This window comes from Lolium rigidum, chromosome 4 (genome assembly GCF_022539505.1).
Source record: "Lolium rigidum isolate FL_2022 chromosome 4, APGP_CSIRO_Lrig_0.1, whole genome shotgun sequence".
Lineage (NCBI taxonomy): Eukaryota > Viridiplantae > Streptophyta > Magnoliopsida > Poales > Poaceae > Lolium > Lolium rigidum.
In genome coordinates, this window is record NC_061511.1 from 237,419,404 (window position 1) to 237,426,420 (window position 7,017).

The window sequence follows — 7,017 nt, forward strand, 5'->3', positions numbered from 1 at the left end:
GACGCCCAACTGATAGGCGGTCCCAGCTCCATACGGAAAGTAGGAGCATGCATCCACCAATACCGCCGCTCCCAGTCTTGCTCCCAGTCCTGCGACAAGCTTCGTCCAACTGCGTACATAAGATATTTGGTTACTACTTTGTGTAGCGCACTACTATAGGAAAATAGTACATAGAACAAATCATCACCTGCCGGTAGAGGTAGGCAAGTGCCGCTGTTCCCCAACTCCACCGGTCGTCCAACACCGTAAGCGCCTTCAGCCAACACCAATGGGCCAGCTTACCCCCACTGTCAGGAAAGAGAGTCCTGGAAATCATGTACCATAAGTACACGCGGGCGTACGTCCTCCGAGTGTCCTCGTCGGCCTCTATGGGGCATTCTCCAAAGTTAGTCCTGATCCATTCGAAAGACGCGCCGGCGGGAACTCTCTGCTTTGGATTTGCTGGCGCCGGAGGAGCCCTGCCAATAAGCCCCTCCATCTGCTGGCGCCACCCATCAGAAGCTGTGTTCATACACAGTGGCTCGCCCTGAATAGGTAGTGCAAGGATCATGGAAACATCCTGGAGAGTAGGGGCCATCTCGCCGGCCCTCAAGTGGAAGGTGTGAGTCTCCGGCCTCCACCGGTCGACAAGGGCGGTGAGTGCCGAGGGGTTCATGTGTGGCCCCCACGGCTTACAAGGGATATGAACGGCATAAGACCGGTAGGCCGGATGAACTCCGTGTACCTCTCGTCATAAGGTATATCCGATGTGCCATGATAACGAATCTTCAAAGGGTGAAGATCCGTTTCCCTCTCCGTCATATGAACAGCCCGGTGCTCCCTGTCGTACTCTTCATCCAGAAGCCACACCATCCTACATGTTTACACAACCATGTTATGAGTCATTCCACTAACAAAAATGAGCAACACATACATGAGAATATCCAAATACATGAGAGTTCATATCCAAATACATCACACATATGAATTTCGTAAGACATACCATTCCTAGGCACATAATAGACATATGTTAGACAATAGAATAGGCATTTGCTAAGCTCCAATTTTGCCTTTCACCACATACATACATATGTAAGACAATATATCTAACTTTCGAATCACCCATACATACACACATTTGAGTGCAACAAGTTTGAATAGGCATTTGCTAGGCATATGTAACAAATTTGAATGCATTTGCTAGGCAAATGCATGACATTTCAACACATACATACATAGGATTTCAACACATACATGTAAAATTTCATATCTAGGGCTCCAACAAATCTTTGGTTCAAACACATATACTACAATGTAGATTCCACCAACATTGATTTCCATATCAATGGTTCATATCCAAATCCACCAACATAAATTTCCATATCTAGGGTTCATACCAAATCTACCAAATCCACCAATACTAGTGGATGAATCGGAGGGAATCGAAGGGGAATACCTTGAGGAATGGAGGAGGAAGGAGTTGGCCGGACAGATCTGATGATTTCTTGCTCGATTTGGTGGGGGGGCCAAGGGGAGGCGGGCGGCGCCGGCGGTTCCGTGGGAGGAGAGAAGAAAAGAAGAGAAGAACTGGCTGGGTCGGCGATTTACACAAAAATAACCCAAAAGTGGAAGAAAAGCACAGACTAACCCTCCGGCGAAACTATTTCACCAATCTAACCCTTTTGTGTGGAGCCCCTCCCACGGGCGCCACAGATGCCCATGTGGCTCCCCTCCTGCCGGCGCCACACACCCAGCCGACGTGGCGCCATCGACGCTGAGCTGGTGCGCCCATCCGACGTGGCAGCATGTGTGGCGCCGTTGGGAGGGCCGCCACACATGCACTTGTAATCCCCCAAAACATACTGTGAGACAATTCCTCTGGGACTTAGCCGTTTTGCGAGGCTCGATGTGTGGCGCCGATGCCACGGGCGCCACACCAGCCTGTGTGGCGCCGATGCCACGGGCGCCACACATCCACTTAAGTGTGGCGCCCGCGCCCGCCCCAGCCCGACCCAGCCAGTTCTTCTCTTCTTTTCTTCTCTCCTCCCACGGAACCGCCTGATGCGTGTAGTTGACACGTCCGTTGGGAACCCCAAGAGGAAGGTGTGATGCGCACAGCGGCAAGTTTCCCTCAGTAAGAAACCAAGGTTTAATCGAACCAGTAGGAGTCAAGAAGCACGTTGAAGGTTGATGGCGGCGGGATGTAGTGCGGCGCAACACCGAGATTCCGGCGCCAACGTGGAACCCGCACAACACAACCAAAGTACTTTGCCCCAACGAAACGAGTGAGGTTGTCAATCTCACCGGCTTGCTGTAACAAAGGGTTAACCGAATTGTGTGGAAGATGATTGTTTGCAGAGAAAACGAGTAAAACAAGTATTGCGAGCAGATTTGTATATCGAGTATTAAAAGAATGGACCGGGGTCCACAGTTCACTAGAGGTGTCTCTCCCATAAGATAAAAGCATGTTGGGTGAACAAATTACGGTCGGGCAATTGACAAATAGAGAGGGCATAACAATGCACATACATGGCATGATAAGTATAGTGAGATTTAATTGGGCATTACGACAAAGTACATAGACCGCCATCCAACTGCATCTATGCCTAAAAAGTCCACCTTCAGGTTATCGTCCGAACCCCTTCCAGTATTAAGTTGCAAAGCAACGGACAATTGCATTAAGTATGGTGCGTAATGTAATCAACAACTACATCCTCGGACATAGCGCCAATGTTTTATCCCTAGTGGCAACAGACACAACACAACCTTAGAACTTTCAGTCACTCGTCCCGGTGTCAATGCGGGCATGAACCCACTATCGAGCATAAATACTCCCTCTTGGAGTTAAAAGCAAAAACTTGGCCGAGCCTCTACTAGTAACGGAGAGCATGCAAGATCATAAACAACACATATGTAATAACTTGATAATTAACATAACATGGTATTCTCTATCCATCGGATCCCGACAAACACAACATAGAGTATTACGGATAGATGATCTTGATCATGTTAGGCAGCTCACAAGATCCAACAATGAAGCACAATGAGGAGAAGACAACCATCTAGCTACTGCTATGGACCCATAGTCCAGGGGTGAACTACTCACTCATCACTCCGGAGGCGACCATGGCGGTGTAGAGTCCTCCGGGAGATGAATCCCCTCTCCGGCAGGGTGCCGGAGGAGATCTCCAGAATCCCCCGAGATAGGATCGCCGGCGGCGGCGTCTCAGTAAGGTTTTCCGTATCGTGGTTTTTCGCATCAGGGGTTTCGCGACGGAGGCTTTAAGTAGGAGGAAGGGCAGAGTCGGGAGCCTGACGAGGGGCCCACACCATAGGGCGGCGCGGGCCCCCCCTTGGCCGCGCCGCCATGTGGTGTCGCCACCTCGTGGCCCCACTTCGTATGCTCTTCGGTCTTCTAGAAGGTTCGTGGCAAAATAGGCCCCTAGGTCTTTGTTTCGTCCAATTCCGAGAATATTTCGTTACTAGGATTTCTGAAACCAAAAACAGCAGAAAACAGCAACTGGCACTTCGGCATCTTGTTAATAGGTTAGTTCCAGAAAATGCACGAATATGCCATAAAGTGTGCATAAAACATGTAGGTATCATCAATAATATGGCATAGAACATAAGAAATTATCGATACGTCGGAGACGTATCAATATGCCATCATAACCTTGATCATACTATTTGTAAACATATGTAGTGGATGCAGCGATCAAAACAATGGTAATGACATGAGTAAAACAAGTGAATCATAAAGCAAAGACTTTTCATGAATAGTACTTCAAGACAAGTATTAATAAGTCTTGCATAAGAGTTAACTCATAAAGCAATAAATCAAAGTAAAGGTATTGAAGCAACACAAAGGAAGATTAAGTTTTAGCGGTTGCTTTCAACTTGTAACATGTATATCTCATGGATAATAGTCAACATAGAGTAATATAACAAGTACAATATGCAAGTATGTAGGAATCAATGCACAGTTCACACAAGTGTTTGCTTCTTGAGGTGGAGAGAAATAGGTGAACTGACTCAACATAAAAGTAAAGGAATGGTCCTTCAAAGAGGAAAGCATCGATTGCTATATTTGTGCTAGAGCTTTTATTTTGAAAACATGAAACAATTTTGTCAACGGTAGTAATAAAGCATATGAGTTATGAAAGTTATATCTTACAAGTTGCAAGCCTCATGCATAGTATACTAATAGTGCCCGCACCTTGTCCTAATTAGCTTGGACTACCGGATCTTTGCAATGCACATGTTTTAACCAAGTGTCGCAATGGGGTACCTCCATGCCGCCTGTACAAAGGTCTAAGGAGAAAGCTCGCATTTTGGATTTCTCGCTTTTGATTATTCTCAACTTAGACATCCATACCGGGACAACATGGACAACAGATAATGGACTCCTCTTTAATGCATAAGCATGTGGCAACAATTATTATTCTCATATGAGATTGAGGATATGTGTCCAAAATCGATACTTCCACCATGAATCATGGCTTTAGTTAGCGGCCCAAAGTTCTTCTCTAACAATATGCATGCTCCAACCATAAAGGTGGTAGATCTCTCTTACTTCGGACAAGACGGACATGCATAGCAACTCACATGATATTCAACAAAGAATAGTTGATGGCGTCCCCGAAGCATGGTTATCGCACAACAAGAAACTTAATAAGAGATAAAGTGCATAAGTACATATTCAATACCACAATAGTTTTTAAGCTATTTGTCCCATGAGCTATATATTGTAAAGGTGAATGATGGAACTTTAAAGGTAGCACTCAAGCAATTTACTTTGGAATGGCGGATAAATACCATGTAGTAGGTAGGTATGATGGACACAAATGGCATAGTGGTTGGCTCAAGTATTTGGGATGCATGAGAAGTATTCCCTCTCGATACAAGGTTTAGGCTAGCAAGGTTATTTGAAACAAACACAAGGATGAACGGTACAGCAAAACTCACATAAAAGACATATGGTAAACATTATAAGACTCCATACCGTCTTCCTTGTTGTTCAAAACTCAATACTAGATATTATCTAGACTCTAGAGAAACCAAATATGCAATCCAAATTAGCAAGCTCTAAGTATTTCTTCATTAATGGGTGCAAAGTATATGATGCAAGAGCTTAAACATGAGCACAACAATTGCCAAGTATCAAATTATCCAAGACATTTTAGAGTTACTACATGTAGCATTTTCCAATTCCAACCATATAACAATTTAACGAAGAAGAAACTTCGCCATGAATACTATGAGTAGAGCCTAAGGACATATTTGTCCATATGCTACAGTGGAGCGTGTCTCTCTCCCATAAAGTGAATGCTAGGATCCATTTTATTCAAACAAAACAAAAAACAAAAACAAACCGACGCTCCAAGCAAAGTACATAAGATGTGACGGAATAAAAATATAGTTTCAGGGGAGGAACCTGATAATGTTGTCGATGAAGAAGGGGATGCCCAAGGCATCCCCAAGCTTAGACGCTTGAGTCTTCTTAAAATATGCAGGGGTGAACCACCGGGGCATCCCCAAGCTTAGAGCTTTCACTCTCCTTGATCATATTGCATCATACTCCTCTCTTGATCCTTGAAAACTTCCTCCACACCAAACTCGAAACAACTAATTAGAGGGTTAGTGCATAATAAAAATTCACATGTTCAGAGGTGACACAATCATTCTTAACACTTCTGGACATTGCATAAAGCTACTGGACATTAATGGATCAAAGAAATTCATCTAACATAGCAAAAGAGGCAATGCGAAATAAAAGACAGAATCTGTCAAAACAGAACAGTCCGTAAAGATGGATTTTATTAGGCCACCAGACTTGCTCAAACGAAAATGCTCAAATTGAATGAAAGTTGCGTACATATCTGAGGATCATGCTCGTAAATTGGCTTAATTTTCTGAGCTACCTACAGGGAGGTAGACCCAGATTCGTGACAGAAAAGAAATCTGGAACTGCGCATTAATCTAAATCTAGTACTTACTTTACTATCAAAGACTTTACTTGGCACAACAAAACTCAAAACTAAGATAAGGAGAGGTTGCTACAGTAGTAAACAACTTCCAAGACACAAATATAAAACAAAAATACTGGAGTAAAAACATGGGTTGTCTCTCATAAGCGCTTTTCTTTAACGCCTTTCAGCTAGGCGCAGAAAGTGTAACTCAAGTAACATCAAGAGACGAAGCATCAACATCATAATCTATTATATACTAAAAGCAGAATACATATGTTTAATAGATTCATTAGGTTGATCCACATCATCTTAATTATTTTAATGGTTAGATCTAAAATCAGTGGCTATGATTTAATGAAAGATTATTAGTTACGTAACAGTGTAGGTCCGTTTGACACGTTGAAAACAATAATGGCTTGGTTTGTTACTAAAAAAGAGGAGTCCGATCTATATTACATTGAAAAGGTTACGTACCACAAATAGAAAAGTGGCTTTCAAAAAAAAAATAGAAAAGTACGTGCGTCAAAAGAAAAAGAATGCACGATGCGTGCCTATGCTAGCTAACGTAATTAGAAAGGAAAGCTTTGTATGACACGTTATATTGAGAGAAGGTCATCGTACGGAGAATAGACAGTCAATCTAAAAATAGAAGATGTTCTCGATTGCCCGGCTGATTAATCTAGCAAGACATGATTGAAAAAAAATAACTAGACGTGGTGGTTTCAGTTGGGAAGATGTGATAGTACAAAATAAAATATATACTAATTGTTTAGGGATATGATTTAAAGAGAGATTGGAGAGTTCAATAGATATACAATTCTTTAACTCTAAAATTTATATCTAATCTTTCTCCTCAAATTTATATACCATATTACATTACATTAAAATCATGTTTAATGGAGTGTGGGATCATGAAATTTGTGGTGAACATGACTATAAAACCAACTCATGTACTTGATCGATAGAGTTTTTAGTTGATTCGACTCGTGTCTCAAGACGTATATATGGCATTGGCTAAGAGCATCTCCAACGATGCCACGCAAATGGACGCTCAACGACCGTTTGCGGC